Source organism: Mastomys coucha, unplaced genomic scaffold (assembly GCF_008632895.1).
Source record: "Mastomys coucha isolate ucsf_1 unplaced genomic scaffold, UCSF_Mcou_1 pScaffold14, whole genome shotgun sequence".
In the NCBI taxonomy this organism is placed as follows: Eukaryota; Metazoa; Chordata; class Mammalia; order Rodentia; family Muridae; genus Mastomys; species Mastomys coucha.
Window position 1 is genome coordinate 81,345,986 of NW_022196896.1, and position 16,166 is coordinate 81,362,151.

General features: G+C 41.1%; 1 non-coding gene across 1 annotated transcript; it reads left to right on the plus strand.

Moving 5' to 3' along the window:
• The first annotated feature begins 11,312 nt into the window (after positions 1–11,312).
• LOC116089523 lies at positions 11,313–11,416 on the plus strand. The gene has a single exon (XR_004118329.1). It is a non-coding gene; the product is annotated as a U6 spliceosomal RNA (small nuclear RNA).
• The last annotated feature ends 4,750 nt before the right edge of the window (positions 11,417–16,166 follow it).

Sequence of the window (16,166 nt, forward strand, 5' to 3'; positions counted from 1 at the left end):
AAAAAAAAAAAAAAAAAGAACAAAACAAAACACCACAGAGTCCAAAGTGTTCTGCCCATATACTCAAAGGTGGGTAGGCATCCACAGGACCATGACTGACCCACCAAGCTCCACACCCCTAAGGAAAGCCGACTATCCCTCCTCTAGCAGCTATCAATCATCAGAAGCTCCTCAGCTCTCTTGAGTCCTTGCCATGAGAAGGATGCCCCCACTCCTCCATGCTGTAGTGCTCACTGGCTTGATACTGTGCAGGCTTTGCATGTGCGAACAACCACAACTGCTGTGAGTTCATGAGCACCACTGTCCTGTAGTGTCAGGAAAAACTTTTCACCCTGTGCTTCCAGACTCTAACCTTCCATTTCTAGGGAGTTTACTGGGTGAGGAGTGAGCATTCCTTGGGTGCAGAGATGGGCAGGAACCTCTGTTGTTGTCACTGGCTTGTTGGGTTCCAGTTTTAATACATAGATAATAACTAGTTACATCTTAGACCTTTTGTACTTCCTAGTGTGTGAAGAAAGAGCCTGTAGGGGTGGGTGGACATGGAACTCAGCAGGAGAGGTCATACTCAGCATGCCTGAGGTCCTGGGTTCATCCGAAGAACCCTAGAACCAAGAATGTCCACTTTGACTGGCTCAGGATGAGAATACACAGAAATCTAAATATAAAACATGTTACATGCTATTTCTGTGCTTTGTGCCAAGTTATTGAATTTGCAAGAATTCCAGAGATAATGATGTTGTTAGCTGGGACTTCTACTTGGTCTGTATGATAAAGTGACCGGCCTGTGGTCTCCCTGCCCCTCTGTCCCCCTCCCCACTTCTCTCTTGTTTGTGACATCTGTAAACCATTGGCTTCCTAACTGTGAATCACTGTGTTTTCATGGCTCATGTTACTGTGTTTCAACTTGCAGCCTCTTTCCACCCCCATACTTAAATGAGAAATAAGACAAAGAAGGAGGCCAGTTGGAATTTATTTTGTTTTCTCCACAGCAGATGCTAAATCCAAACTTTTAAGATAAAGAAATTAGAAGCATTAACTTTTTACTCCAGAACAACTACTCTATTCTCCCCTGAACTCATGTTAAGTCATGGCCTTGGGAGGAAATCTCTTTGGTCTCCTATCTCAAGGTATAGACGTAGCTGTCTGTTGCCACAGAGACAGACAGACACACACACACACACACACACACACACACACACACACAATATCCTTTTAGCTAAATCAGTTTTCCAAACTGAGATCAAGAATCTTTTAAAAGAGGCCTGGCAGTGGTGGCGCATGCCTTTAATCCTAGCTCTTGGGAGGCAGAGTCAGGCAGATTTCTGAGTTTGAGGCCAGCCTGATCTACAGAGTGAGTTCCAGGACAGCCAGGGCTACACGGAGAGACCCTGTCTTGGGGTGGGGGGGGGAGAATCTTTTGAAAGTATGCCTCATGGCACACACCTATAATTCCACCTATTTTAAAGCAAGAGAATTAAGAGTTTAAGGCCAGCCTAGGCTATATAGGGAGACCCTGTCTCAAAGTAAAAAGGTGGGCTGGAGAGATGGTTCAGTCACTAAAGGCTAGGTTCACAATCAAAACATCAAAATAAAAGGGAGGAAAAGTCTAGAGATGCAAATCAGTGTTTGCCTGACCTATGCAAGGTCATAGGTTAAATCAAAAATCTCTCTCACGTTCTCTCCCTGCCCCTCTACGGGGGTGTGTGTGTGTGTGTGTGTGTGTGTGTGTGTTCTTATGTGCCTTATAAGGAGGTTAGGGAGTGACCTCTATGTGTCAATTATCATCCCCCACCTCAGTTGAGACCATTGCATATGCCTGACTAGCTGGGCCATGAATTTCTGGGGATTCCCTTGTCTCTGCCTCCCATCTCTTAACTCTGAGATCATTGTGAGCCTGATACTGCACCAGCCCATCAAATAATATTTTTACTTTTCTCCCACATGGCTGACCCATTTGATCCACAAATGTCCATTCCTGTTTTATAGTCCACTCTCCAACTCGTGCCAGTGCCTCTCAGCCTTGTCAGAACCCTGCCGTCAACTCCTCCACACTGTCCCTATCTAAGTTCTTTGTACAATGATGACTTTGAAGGGAATGGAGGGGTTGATAGAGAACTCACTTCATTTTTTAAGACCAGGGCTGCAAGCATGAGCAGACAACAGGCAGCACGCACAGCGAAGGATGGTAAGGGAAGGCCTAATCCGAGTTCACGCAGCTCCAAGCGACTCCAGCATGTGCCTGCGATGACCATTCTTGATTACATCTGGAAGTAAAGAAAATCCAAAACGGAAGGCACACCTGTGAGGGATTTTTGCTTAATTTGAAGTAGGTAGATCTTTGAGGCTGCAAGAAGACATGTACCTTTAATCTGGGCCCCCACGCCTTGCTGGAAGCCTTTCTAAGGACATGGAAGAAGGCTCTTTGCCTGTTTGACCTCACCTTCCTAGCAAGTCCATTCCTTCGCTGGCATTACAGCCTACGTCTTCAGGACTCCAGCGTCTTCTGAAGACCAGCTAGGACATCTAGCCTTGGACTTCCCATTCATAGCCAGTCACTGCTGGGTTAGCTGGACTGAAGTCTTTGAGTCATTTAATAAATCCCTGTTTTATATGGAGAGAGAAATTCATTCTATAAATTCTGTTACTCTTAGAGGATACTAACTTATAATACAGTGCCTGAGGCCAAAGTCATCGGAGGTTCATTTACATTTATAGGTCATTTTTACTACAGCAGCCTGAGCCTCTTATTCTGTCCAATTTTGTCAGATTTCAACAAACGGTATGTGACTTTGCTGTTACTCTGCCTAAGGAACAGAAACAATTGCTTGAGAGAAACAGAAGCAGGCAAGGAGCATGGGCCTAGTTCACATTCCTCCCAACAAGCACCTAAAACCATCACTGGCACATTTTCTTCTTCCGTGTGGAGAAGCATGAAGCTTCAAGGCCCAATCTGCATCACATGGTTTTCATTTCCTGACCGCCTCCCTGTGCTCACATGAAGGCAAACATTTACACATTTTTCCCTCAGGAGCAAATGAGGCAAAGAAAGTCAATAGTCTGATTACATAGCAACCCAAGTAATTTGCACTGACCCTACAGCCAGGGAAGCATTCGGACACCCACTCACCTCACAGTTCACATTCTAAACTGGCAGCTATCCTTAGACTTATATTATAGTTGAAACAGTAGCACCTGGGAGAGGGAGAATCAGCCTTCTCTACTAATGATCCCCTGATATGTCCCCAGTCCCAGGAGTCAGCCCTGAGCATGTGCACATAAAAGGAACCTAAATGGGAGCGGTGGGAGATAAATATAGGAGGTGTATATGGATGGATGGATAGATAGATAGATAGATAGATAGATAGATAGATAGATAGATAGATATGCCTGTAACAATAATTATACAAGAGGTCATGAACTTGAGAGTCAAGAGGAAACATAAGAGGGGTGGAAATGATGTAAAGACAGTATTTGAATATGAAATTATCAAAAAAGAAAAAAAATTGGGGGCTGGAGAGATGGCTCAGTGTTTAAGAGCACTGACTGCTCTTCCAGAGGTCCCGAGTTCAATTCCCAGCAACCACTTGATGACTTACAACATGGGATCCAATGCCCTTTTCTGGTGTGTCTGAAGACAGCTACCTACAGTGTACTCATATAAATAAAATAAATTTTAAAAAAATTTTAAATTAAACATTCCTATTGATGATAGTTTCTAAATAAAAAAAACCTAGGGATAAACCCAAGCAAAATGAAGAATTTCTGTGGTGAAAACTGTAAACCTCTAAAGAAAGAAAGTAAAGAAGGCAGAAGTTGAGCGTGCCTCTTGTGTTTGTGAATTGGCAGAATTTAAACTGTGAAACTGACTATGTCACCAAAAGAGATCCACAGATTCTAGACACTCCTCATCAAAAATCTAATGACATACTTCACGCTCACACAAAGAAGGAAGTGAGCCAAAATTTTACAAGGGAACAGAAATCACTCCAAACAGCTGGAACAATCCTCAACAAAAAGAGCAAACACGTCAAAACACCCGATCTCAAAGTATACCACAGAACCACAGTGACTATAGTACTGATACAAAAACAGAAGACAAAGCGCAAAGCAAAAACATAAAACCCAGAAAGGAGCCAACATGGCAACAGCTGCCTGACTTTCAACAAAGGTTGAAAGGTTTGTTGAAAGGTTTCAACAAGCATTGGTGGAAAGGCGGCATTTTTCAGTAATGGTACTAGAAAAACTGTATCTCACCCCACACAAAAGTCAGTTTAAAACGGGTCAAAAACCTTCACATGAGACCTGAAACTCTGAAGCTGATAATTGAAAAATGTTCAAGATATATACATAGACTTTCCAACAGAACAAGAAATAATCACAAGAATTGCATGAACTTTTAAGGTTTCTGACAGGGAGGGGTGGAAGTGATGTAATTATATTGTAATTTTTTTAAATAAAAATATAGTAATAGGTTTTTCCTTGGGTCCATCTAGTCTCAGATTCTTGACCACTTTAGCAATGTCATATTCACAGAGTAGCTTAAATCCAATCAGAAAGTGGTTGATTACTCTCATAACATCTGTACCACAGTGCACCAGTATATACCACAGGCAGGTCACTCTGGTAGATGACAGGGTTTGTAGTTGAATAATGATGGTGGTTTGAATAGTAATGGCCCCATAGGCTCATAGATTTGAATGTTTGGTCAACAGGGAGTGGCACTATTAGGAGGTATAGCCTTTTTGAGTGGGTGTGGCCTTGTTGGGGGGAAGTGTGTGTCACTAAAGATAGGCTTTGGGGTTTAAATGCTCAAGCCAGGCCCAACATCTCTCTCTCTTTCTCTAACTGCTCCCTGTGGATCCAAATGTAGAACCCTCAGCTCCTCTCTAACACCATGTCTGCCTCTGAGACACTATTCTTCCTGCCATGATAATAACGGACTAAACCTCGAAACTGTAAGCCAGTCCCAAGTAAATGTCCTTCATAAGAATTTCCGTGATCGTGGTGTCTCTTCACAGCAATAGAACTCTAAGACAAAGTGGCAGAATTTGTAGCTGGATGACACTGGTGATTGCTTTTCTCCTCTACACTCCTCGCAGAACCATGAACATCAGTCAGGAGAGGTAAAGCTTCTAGTTGGGTACAAGCTCGACTTCTCCCTGTTCAGTAACATAAGTAAGTGTTGTCCTTAGCAGTACGACCTTACCATCAGGTGTAGAAGGTTAAGCAATAGCCTTCACAATAGGCAATGATGCTTGGTGGTTTCTATGGGGCCCTTCTAGCCAACAAAATATAACCCATTCCTAGCACTGGAGGTTTTCATTGATGGTTTAAAATGTCTATTTGGAGCACCATCTTGTAGTGTGTAGTTTTTGCTACCCCACTTTAAGCTCCAGGTGGGCCACACTACCAGCTCTACCCAGGTTCCCTCAGATCCACAGATGAAACACACACATTAGCTTATTTTATAACCTGCCTTATTGGCTCAATTGCTGGTACTTCTAATTTCTTTCAGCTAGTGTGCCCTTCCCAATACTCTTAGCTCAGCACCCTAAATCTGTCCTCAACTTTAGTTGCTCAGTTACCTTCTCCTTGTTCAGCAGCCCAAAACTGTCCTCAGCTTTAGTTGTGTTTCTAATCTCCTGCCTGAGGATGCAGCCTATGGCTGCTCTGCCCAAGATCTCACATAGCTGGTCACCTTTTCTCCCTCTGAAGCATGGTGAAATCTCCCTTTCTCTTCCTGCATCCCTTAGCCTGCCTGCAGGGACGCAGAAGTCTGGCCTCTTTCCTTCCACTCAGCAATTGGCCTCTGACATCTTTATTGAACAATCAAGAACCAATGGGGAACAGGACCTTAGCACCAGAACCACCCCGACATCACATCTTTTCTGTCCAATAAAAAAAAAATTGAACGAAACCATAACAGTCATGCAAATTACAAAGTATAATATACAATTAACATCCTGTCCATCATATTTGTCAGTTAGGTAAAGTACTCTACCATCATTCCTAACTTAAAGAAGTATGATTCTATCCCTGGATTATGTTTAGATTTTAGCCTGTAACACCATCTGAAAACCATGTCTTCCACTCTATAATATCCCTCTCAATGTTAAATAACTTGAGCTTGATTGTGAGACTCTAACTAGTCTTCAACCCTGTCAGAAATCTGAAAACAAGTTAAATATTACCTGAGTATAAAGGAAGCACCAAACATGGCTTCAAAAACTTTAAAAAATTATAGAGACAGTTGACTACCTGTACGACCCCTAAATTCTTATAATGTTGGAGAATCTGTCTTCAGCCTTTTGGACCAGAACCATCTGGCAGACCTTTGTAAAGCAGAATTATGAAAGACTGCTCACCTGTATTGGCAGAGCTATCAGTCAACTATTCCACATAGTGTGTCCTTTTCCTGGAAAGCATTCTGTCAGCAGATGATATGAGCAATTTTTAATTGTGGCTAACTTGCCATAATAAGCAACCTTACATGGAGGTAAAGATGCCCAAATCTGGGCTGGTGAGATGGCTCAGTGGGTTAGGAGCACCGACTGCTCTTCCGAAGGTCCAGAGTTCAAATCCCAGCAACCACATCATGGCTCACAACCACCTGTAATGAGATCTGACGCCCTCTTCTGGTGTATCTGAAGACAGCTACAGTGTACTTACATATAATAAATAAATCTTTTAAAAAAAAGTTGCAGAAGGGGGAAGAGGACAATGTCCAGAGCAGACATGTCTCATTGTCAAACAATTTTTAATAATGAAATAACATTAAATGCCACATTCTGTGGATTTCTGATGTTTTTGAAGACTATCTATGTGAAGTATCTTGAACTGTTACTCCTAGCCACTTACATTTGAGTCAATTTAAAGTACTTTATTATATTTAAATTAGAATCTAACATAACCATAGGTTTACTATCTGGCCCTTAACTTGTGTTATTTAATCATCCTAAATAGTTTGTAATAGCAGCTATTAGAAGGACTTGGTCAAAGCCTTGTATTCTTAAATGAGTTGCATAGGCACAATGCCTCTCTAAGAGTAACAATACTAATCTCAAATTTTGTACCAATATAAGAAATTCACACCAATGAAAACCTTAATTCTGTATCAATATAAATTCTGTACCAATGTAAGAAATTATAACTTCAATTCGTATCAGTTATAAAGATTTCTATCAATTTAAGACTATGGCTAGTTGGGCAGTGGTGGCACATGCCTTGGGAGGCAGAGGAAGGCAGATTTCTGAGTTCAAGGCCAGCCTGGTCTACAGAGTGAGTTCCAGGACAGCCAGGGCTACACAGAGAAACACTGTCTCAAAAAAAAAAAAAAAAAAAAAAAAAAGACTATGACTATACAATGCTTTGTTCAAGAATAAAATTTAGTAATCCATCCCATCTTTTTCCTCCCTGTTGAAAATTGTGATCATTTCTAAATTATCCCTCAAAATGACAACCTATCTATAATTTGTAAAATAATCATTACCAGGCATCCAAACCCAGGGAAATGGGCTAACAACTCTCCATAGCCTCTTCCTGCTGAATAGGGGTGATGAGGGGGTGGGGGTAGGAAAACTAGAAAAACTGGTTAGACTTAAGAAAGTTAGCTTTAGCATCTGTTATCCAGTCTCTGCATATTTGGAAGGTTCAGAGCCTGACTGAAGGTTTGACCAGATCTGTCTGAAAACTGAATGAAACAAGATGACCCAGAATCTGCAGCAATCCTAAAGCTGTTCTAGAAACAAGAACGCCATCAGGAAGCAAGGGGCTAGAACAGCAGGTTAGTTCAGCAACCCAGCAGATGAGTCTTGTCAGAGCTGTACATTCTGCAATATATGATCCTTACAACCAAAATTTTAATAGCATTAAGATTTTGATATGGGGGCTGGAGAGATGGCTCAGAGGTTAAGAGCATTGACTGTTCTTCCAGAGGTCCTGAGTTCAATTCCCAGCAACCATGTGGTGGTTCACAACCATCTGTAATGGGATCCAATGTCCTCTTCTGGTGTGTCTGAAGACAGCTACTCACATATATAAAATAAATAATTTTTTTTTAAAAAAAGATTTTCATATGGATTGTGCAGGGTGCACAGATCAGTTAAGGATGAAATTCTACTCCTTGTTTGAGCAGGTGAAAGACAGCTGTTAAGAGTTAATTATGAGTTAATTTTATCAATAACCAATCATAATAAGTCTTCATTCGTGCCATGTAAAGGATGGCATAATGAATCTTTACCTGTCCTGTTTGATTTTCTCAAACGTTTCTAGTTCTTCAGGGGGACTCCTGATCCATAGGACTCTGAATGGAGTCCAAAGTCTCTTCTCCTTTCCAGTCAACACAAATTCAGAGAGCCTCTCTTTCAAAACAACAAGTCCTTGGTCCAGTAACCAGCAATCATTAAACGTTTAGTTTGACCTCTCTCCCAAAGGAATTTTAATATAACCACCAAACTCATAACCACACTCATTTTGATAAATAAAACAATTCAAAGTAAATAAAGCAATCTAAACAAATATTACCCGATGAGACAATGCTTCTGCTTTTTCCTGCCCCGACCTTCATGAGATCAAGGCCTAAATTATTTATTTAATACGTCTACTTACTATATGACCCTACTTTCAGGGTCTCTCTTTATATAATTCTCAAGGCCTAAATTTTTAATGTCTGAGATAGGCCAGGCAAACCTATCCCCTGCCTTTGATCTAATTTTTTAAGATCGAATGCCTCAATATTCATATTTCTCTGTAATTAACTTCGATTAAATTCCCTTCTACTTACTGTATAAGCCAATTTCCAGGCTCTATTTTTGGTCATACCAGGCAAAGAAATCCCAGAAATCCCATGAGTGGACCATGTTCAAAGATCCCAATAAATTGCCCTTGCAAGATTTTTACATATCTTTAAGGCATCTGTTCATTCATTCTCCCTAACTTCTCTCTTTGCTGCATCTATCAACTAGCTCTCTACCACTCATCTTAAGCTGTTTATATCAGTTCTGAACCGCAGGAAGAAATCCCCGTGTACTTCTGGCAAAATATCTATCCCCTTGTATCCTTAAAAGCAATTACATGAACATTTAAGAATCTATGCTCTGATTCCCTGCCTGTAGGAAGCAGACAGGTTTTATTGTTGTCTCTCACAGCCTGCCTCCGGACTACACAGCAGGAGTTCCCAGCCTCTCTCTGGTGGCAATTGTATTCCTTTGTTCTAGTTCTCAAAGGCTGGAACCACTTGACTTCATTCAGCTCACTCAGAAAACAATTTTCCCTTCTTCCTAGACTTATATCACCTGCAATGTGTGTATACCATCGGAGAATTCCTAAATTAACAATGGATCTCGCTCAAGATCTCACACAGCTGGTCACCTTTTCTCCCTCTGAACCTTGGGGAAATCTCCCTTCCTCTTCCTATGTCCCTTAGCCTGCCTGTGGGGGGAGGGGATGGGGACCTGGAAAACATACCTCTTTCCTTCCACCCAGCATCTTTATTGACAGATAAAATTGGGGAACAGGACCTTAGCATCACCATCTCCCCCATTATTTGGTGACTCCCCTTAGACTCCTTTCATACATGTTAGGGCGCCTCTACAGTAGTAGGTTTCCATGTGGCTTTTCAAAAAACCTTAGGGTTAGTTGCCTGTCCCGTCTTTACCCTGATCTCTCGTCCCTCCCCCATTTAATCTTCTCATTTTCCCTTTCTCTTTATAACACAATGTTCTATCTCCCCTTCTTTGGAAGATAACCACCCTCAACCCCTTACTAGTGCCCTAGCCTCTGTGGTTATCTTATCAAAATGCACATATCTAATGCTTAAAAGCTACTGTCCATGTGTAAGAGAAAACATACAATATTTGCCTTTTTGAGTCTGGGTCACATCACTCAGGGTGTTTATAGCTACATCCATTCACTTGTAAACTTCATATTTTCATTTTTCTTAACGAATGAATAACATTTCATTGTGCAGATGTACCCACATTGCTCAGCCTTTTCCAATTTCTATTATGAATAGAGCAGCAATGGGCATGGATGAGCTAGTTCCCTGTAGTAGGACAGAGTCCCTTGGGTATGCACCCAGGAATGGTATAGCTGTATCTTGTGGTAGATTGTGTTTCTGCTTTTTGAGGAATGTCCACCCTGCTTTCCATAGTGACCACCCCAATCTGCACTCACACTAGCAATGAGCAAGTGTCCTCCTTCCCAGCAATCTCACCAACATGTATCATCAATTGTTTTGACCATTCTCACTGATGTAAAAAAAATTTCAACGTAGTTTTTTTTTGTTTTTTTGTTTTTCTGTATTTTTTGTTTTTTGGTTTTTCGAGACAGGGTTTCTCTGTGTAGCCCTGGTTGTCCTGGAACTCACTGTGTAGACCAGGCTGGCCTCGAACTCAGAAATCTGCCTGCCTCTGCCTCCCAAGTGCTGGGATTAAAGGCGTGTGCCACCACCGCCCGGCTACGTAGTTTTAATATGCATTTCTCTGGTGGCTAAGGATATTGAAATCTGTTTCTCAGCCTTTTGTATTTCATCAGTTCAGAACTCTGTTTACTTCTACAGCCCATTTTAAATTAGGTTATTTATTTTCTTTATGTTTTTACTTCTTTGTATATTCTAGATTCCAACCTTCTATCAAATGCATAATTGGTAAAGATTTTTTTCCAATTCTTTGGGATGTCAATTTGCTTAAATGACGCTGTACAGAAGCTTCATGAACTTCTGTGTGTGTGTGTGTGTGTGTGTGTGTGTGTGTGTATGTGTTTGGTTTTTTTTGAGACAGGGTTTCTCTGTGTAATCCTGGCTGTTCTGGAACTCACTCTGTAGACCAGGATGGCCTCGAACTCAGATTCACCTGTCTGTGCTTCCCAAGTGCTGGGATTAAAGACACGAGCCACCCACTACCCAGCTTCAAGCACTATTTTCAATAACCAAGATATAAAATTTGCTTAGACGTGCATTAATAAAGGGATAAAGAAAATTAATATGTGTATAACGTATAATTTTATTCAGCATAAAAAAGCTAAATTACTTCTTTTTTAAGGAAAGAGATGAGACTGAAGATGAGTAAATTAAACAAAATAAGTCAAAACCAAAAGGACAAATACTGCATGTCTTTCTTACATGAACAAGCTGTATGTTTAAAATATGTACACATATGTGGGTCTGTATGTGTATGTGTGTGTAAGCACGCGTGCTTGCACATGTGCTTGTACAACCAAAAGGAAGACTGTTTGAGGGCAGAAGGGTCACCAAGGAGGCACAGCATGGGAAAGAAAGAACAATGTATGTAGAGTAGAAGATAAGAAAAGTACGAGTGCTCACTTCGGCAGCACATATACTAAAATTGGAACGATACAGAGATTAGCATGGCCCCTGCGCAAGGATGACACGCAAATCTGTGAAGCGTTCCATATTTTTAAAAAGGAAAAAGAAAAAAAAAGTACAACGAGCCATGTTTGAAAATCTTGTAATGAAACCCGTCATTTATATAACTAAAACTTATGTTCAAGGTTGAAAAAAAATCATATAGGGACTGGAGAAGGTGGCTCAGCTGTTAAAAAGTACTTATTGCTCTTGCAAAGGACCCAGGCATAACTCCCAACTGACTGTAACCCCATTACCAGGGGCCATTAACACATGTGCATATACATCATACCTGCTGCCAAAACACTCATCCATGTAAGATACAAATACATATTTTTAATATTTAAATCGATATACAACAAAAAAGGGACCTTTGTCCTGAAAGAAGCAGGGTGAAATGTTGGGGGGAAAACAACAACATCAACTCTTGGAGCCAAACAGCTCATGTGTGAATCCGGGCTTTCTCACCTAAAAGCTGCGTGATGTTGTGTGGTTCTTGAGGGCTTCATTCACATTGGCACTAGGCAGAGAAAATTACCAGATACTGTTTGAGTTTGAAGGCTTATAAATTATGGCCAAATGGTGGCAAAAAAAAAAAAAAAAAAAAAAAAAAAAAAAGGCACTCAATTTTAAAATACATTTGTAATAAATGAGAAATCCTTGTTTATATTATTTTAAAACAGCCTCTGTCTTTTAAAACATAGATCAAGTAATATTAAATATTAATATTCATTTAATAAAAATATGCCCTTCCTAGCAGCCTTTATTCATCCCTAAGGCTTGTCAGATTTCTAGGGCTGTTCTCTTTTCAAATTATTCACAAAGGGGAGCCTTTGTTTTCCTGGACTTTGCTGCCCCCTGTCGGAAACTAAGCATATTACAAAAATCAGAATGCTTTGAACAAAGTTCTTCACAGATCAGTTATAACCCAGCAGTAAACTCTTTTTTTTTTTTTTTTTTTGGTTTTTTTTTGGTTTTTCGAGACAAGGTTTCTCTGAGTAGCCCTGGCTGTCCTAGAACTCACTTTGTAGACCAGGCTGGCCTCGAACTCAGAAATCCACCTGCCTCTGCCTCCCAAGGGCTGGGATTAAAGGCGTGCGCCACCACCGCCCGGCTGCCAGCAGTAAACTCTTAACCCTTGTGAGTTACCACCAAAAGTTATTTGCTTGAAAATATGTCTGCCCACTCTCATGCTTCGAGTTTCTTGCACAATTCTTGGCATCAATAATCTGTCTGAAAATAATTCAGGGGTCAGCTTTCACACCAAATCCCCCGGCACAGGTGCTGGGGACAGGAGGATAAGCAGGGAGTCACCCATGTTCTGATGACATACACAGTCCACCTGAGGAAAGAGAAGCCTGAGTGCGGAGTGATGAGCAGTGTGGATCGTGGGTGCTGCTGTATCTTAAAGAGCCGGACCACACAGGCAAAGAAGCCTATTGTCAAAGAACTGCCAGGAGCCACTCAGGTGAAGAGGAGCCCAGGGACCTTTCTGAAAAGCACCAATTGGATATGCCAAGGCAGGGCAGCCAGTTCAGGTAACAGCAAGAAAGGAACTAAATTGGGCATGGTGGTACACACCTATAATGCCAGTGCTAGATGGCTGAGGTAGAAGGATTTCCAGTTTGAGGTCAGTTGGGGCTACTGAGTGAAACCTTGTCTCAAAACAGAGAATATTTCTGTTGAGAGAGAGCATGTGTGTCATGTATGAGGCCACTGTTTTAGTGCCTAGGTTCTCTATTTTTAAAATATGTAATTATTCTACAATACCAAGACCAAAACTCAATTTCAGCACTTAATAGACTGGAATACTAAATGTATCCATTGGTAATATCAGCTTGGAGTCAAACCAGTGCCAGTTGGTTACATGCCACTTCTCAACCTCCCAGAACCCTTTCTCCTCCTTTCAGCAGGAATAAATGTCTACTTCTGAAGGCCACTGTGAAAAATAAATGAGCAATGGATGTGTTCATAAATTATAAAGCATTTATCATGCTGATTCTTATTAAATATAGCTTTTTAAATTTTTCCTTTAAACAGAAAGATCCTAATGATGATGACCTTCTTGGCTTTGTTTTTAAGAAAGAAGTGCATGTATCAGAGGTGGGCCTTAAAGTACTTATGTTGGGACTAGAGAGATGGCTCAGAGGTTAAGAGCACTGGTTGTTCTTGTGGAGGTCCTGGGTCGCAGAATGAGCTTATTTGAGTTGTTTTCAAAGTGGTCTCTCCTCAAACCATAAAGTCTTTTTCATCACAATAGAAACAATAAATAATAGAATAAAAAATAAGATTATAGCAGGATGCTGGTATATTTATGACACTATCTCAGTACCTCTGCACTTAAGATTACCACTTACTGAGGAAAAAAAATTATTGTCTCTATGAATTGAAAAACTGAGATCAACTTACCCAAGGTCACACAACCAGTAGTTGGCATAACAGATTCTAAATTCAGGACACCACCAACACCAGTGAGCCTGTACTGTGGTGGCACCCCATTCTCTTCCCTCAAACGCTCCAGTAGGTCCTACACCTATGGATGCATGAACAATTTACCATTTGCAGACCCCTCTCCCCTGAGCAGTTTCCAGAATAACACTTCAGATGAACACCCAACCCCAAAGCCACTCTGCTAACAGGGTTTCTCTGTGTAGCCCTGGCTGTCCCAGAACTCAGTCTGTAGACCAGACTGGCCTCGAATCTGTCTCTGCACTAGAAGTGTGCTCAAATTTGAATGTTATCAAGCTGTATCCACAGGTTGCTTCCAACATTTATGTATTTGTTGTAGAAGGCTGTTCCCAACATACATATACACCACCCTGCGTCAGAAGCATTAAGAGTACACAAAGGTTTAGATGTTATGTATTAGCTTAGGTTGTAAAAGATGATTACAGGAGGTATCGAAGGCACTGTAAGATCAATTACATTCTCTTAGAAGCAGGCTAAACAGGCCGAACACACAGTATGGTGGCAGGTTAAATGCAGTCTTACTCAAGGGTTCTTAACTTTGCTGTGAGGTCTGCCATCATCTCAGAGGGCTTAGAGACCGGCAGTCCAAACGGAGCAGGCCTCCTCAGGTGCCAGGCCCCAAGGGTACCTTCACAGCTTCCCTTCCACAGCACTTACGTTTCAACACTTACCTAAGGCAGGTGTCTTAGGTATTTGCTAAGTATTGCCTCTAACTGCTTTGCAGGCATTGTCGCTTCAAACAAAATGCTTTCTGCATACAGCATTACTTCTGCAGATGAGCCCTACTTGAAGCCCCAGGCTCAACAGGCACAGTGGCATGTATGTGCCTGTGATCCCAGACTTTGGAAGGTGGAGGTAGGACCACCCAGATTTTTAGGTTAGCCTGAACTACAAGTTCCTAGCCAAAATCTCAAGTCTGAAGCTAGCTGTATCTCAACCCGAAGATTTCACCCGTAAAGGACAAAAGATGGTGCCTAGAGGCAAGGAGATGGGGTGTTCCTGGCACCTAAGCCAAAATTGGGGATGCATTTATAGGCCATCCCCTCCCCACATAGGATTTTCTGGCCTAAACTGTTAGTGCAGAAACAAAAGAGTAATTCTGGGATTGGTATACTCTATCTTCATTTAACTGTTCAAAATGTAAACAGTACTGGAAGCCTGAGCCTGGTACTTACCTGGTAAACCTGCAATTATCTTCTTCCAACTTGTTTCAGTTTTGTTTTATTAGCTGCCTGGCAGGGTCTTATATATGCTCCAAACAGGCAAACTTGTAACCCTCCTGCTTCTGGCCTGTGCCAGGATTAGAAGCCTGTGCCATGCCCCGTTAGTTTCTTATTTCATGAAGAAAAACATTTAACATTTAGTTCCACTTGCTTGACCAACAACTCAAAGAGCTCTTGTAGTAAAAATGGTAAACCACAACAGAGCAAACACAGCATACTACCATAGACAGTCAACTAAGATTAAGAACTGGTATACTTAAAAGACTTTAGATAGAGTAAGTTTTATTTATCTGGTGGTACTTGATGCTCGCAGGGCACCATACAACAAATTTTAAAAATACAATATAAAAAAAAAAAAATCAAACAGCCAAAGAAATTAATTCCATCAGAGGGCAATGGCCCAGAGGAAAAAAAACAAAGGCCCAGAGAAAAACCCACCCTGTCCCCTAAAGAACATGAATTCCTCCTAAGTTTCGCCTTAAGAAACATCAAAGTGCTAAAGAAGGTCTTTGAGAAGAGTTAAAACTTGACATAGCATCTTTCACAAGGGTTTATCCCAAAATGCTTTCACAATCCAAGCATCTTTGAGCATCTATTTGGTCCTATCTTGAGATTGCAGCCTTTAGCATTTTTCCCCTTATCCATTCTCAGATTTCCTCCCTCAGAAAAATGTCACTTAAGGGGTAAGCAGTCTCCTTTGATCTGTATTTCTACTGCAAAACTTACTTTCCATAAATAGCAATGAGCTAAACAAACAAGTATTTTAATTAATAATGCAATAAAAATTTCCCAAGTGGCTTAAATGCAAAATTTAACTTTGAGAACTATACCAATTCAAGATTATAATTACCAAGGGTTATTTGAAATCAACTATACAAAATAACAATATTTAAAAGTGCTTAAGGTATGGCTAGAAAACTTCTAAGAACAGGAAAATGGTTTACTACACAATGATAGACCACATACAAGAGACAAGGATCCATGTGTCCTGCGTGGGAGCAGTTAATGCTCAGTATCCATTCTAAAGAGGCGAAGCAGAAGGTGTTTCTCCTAAGCTTCCACCAGTCTTCCTTGTCAACAGTCAGAAGCACAGCTGCCTAGCACTCCTGGAA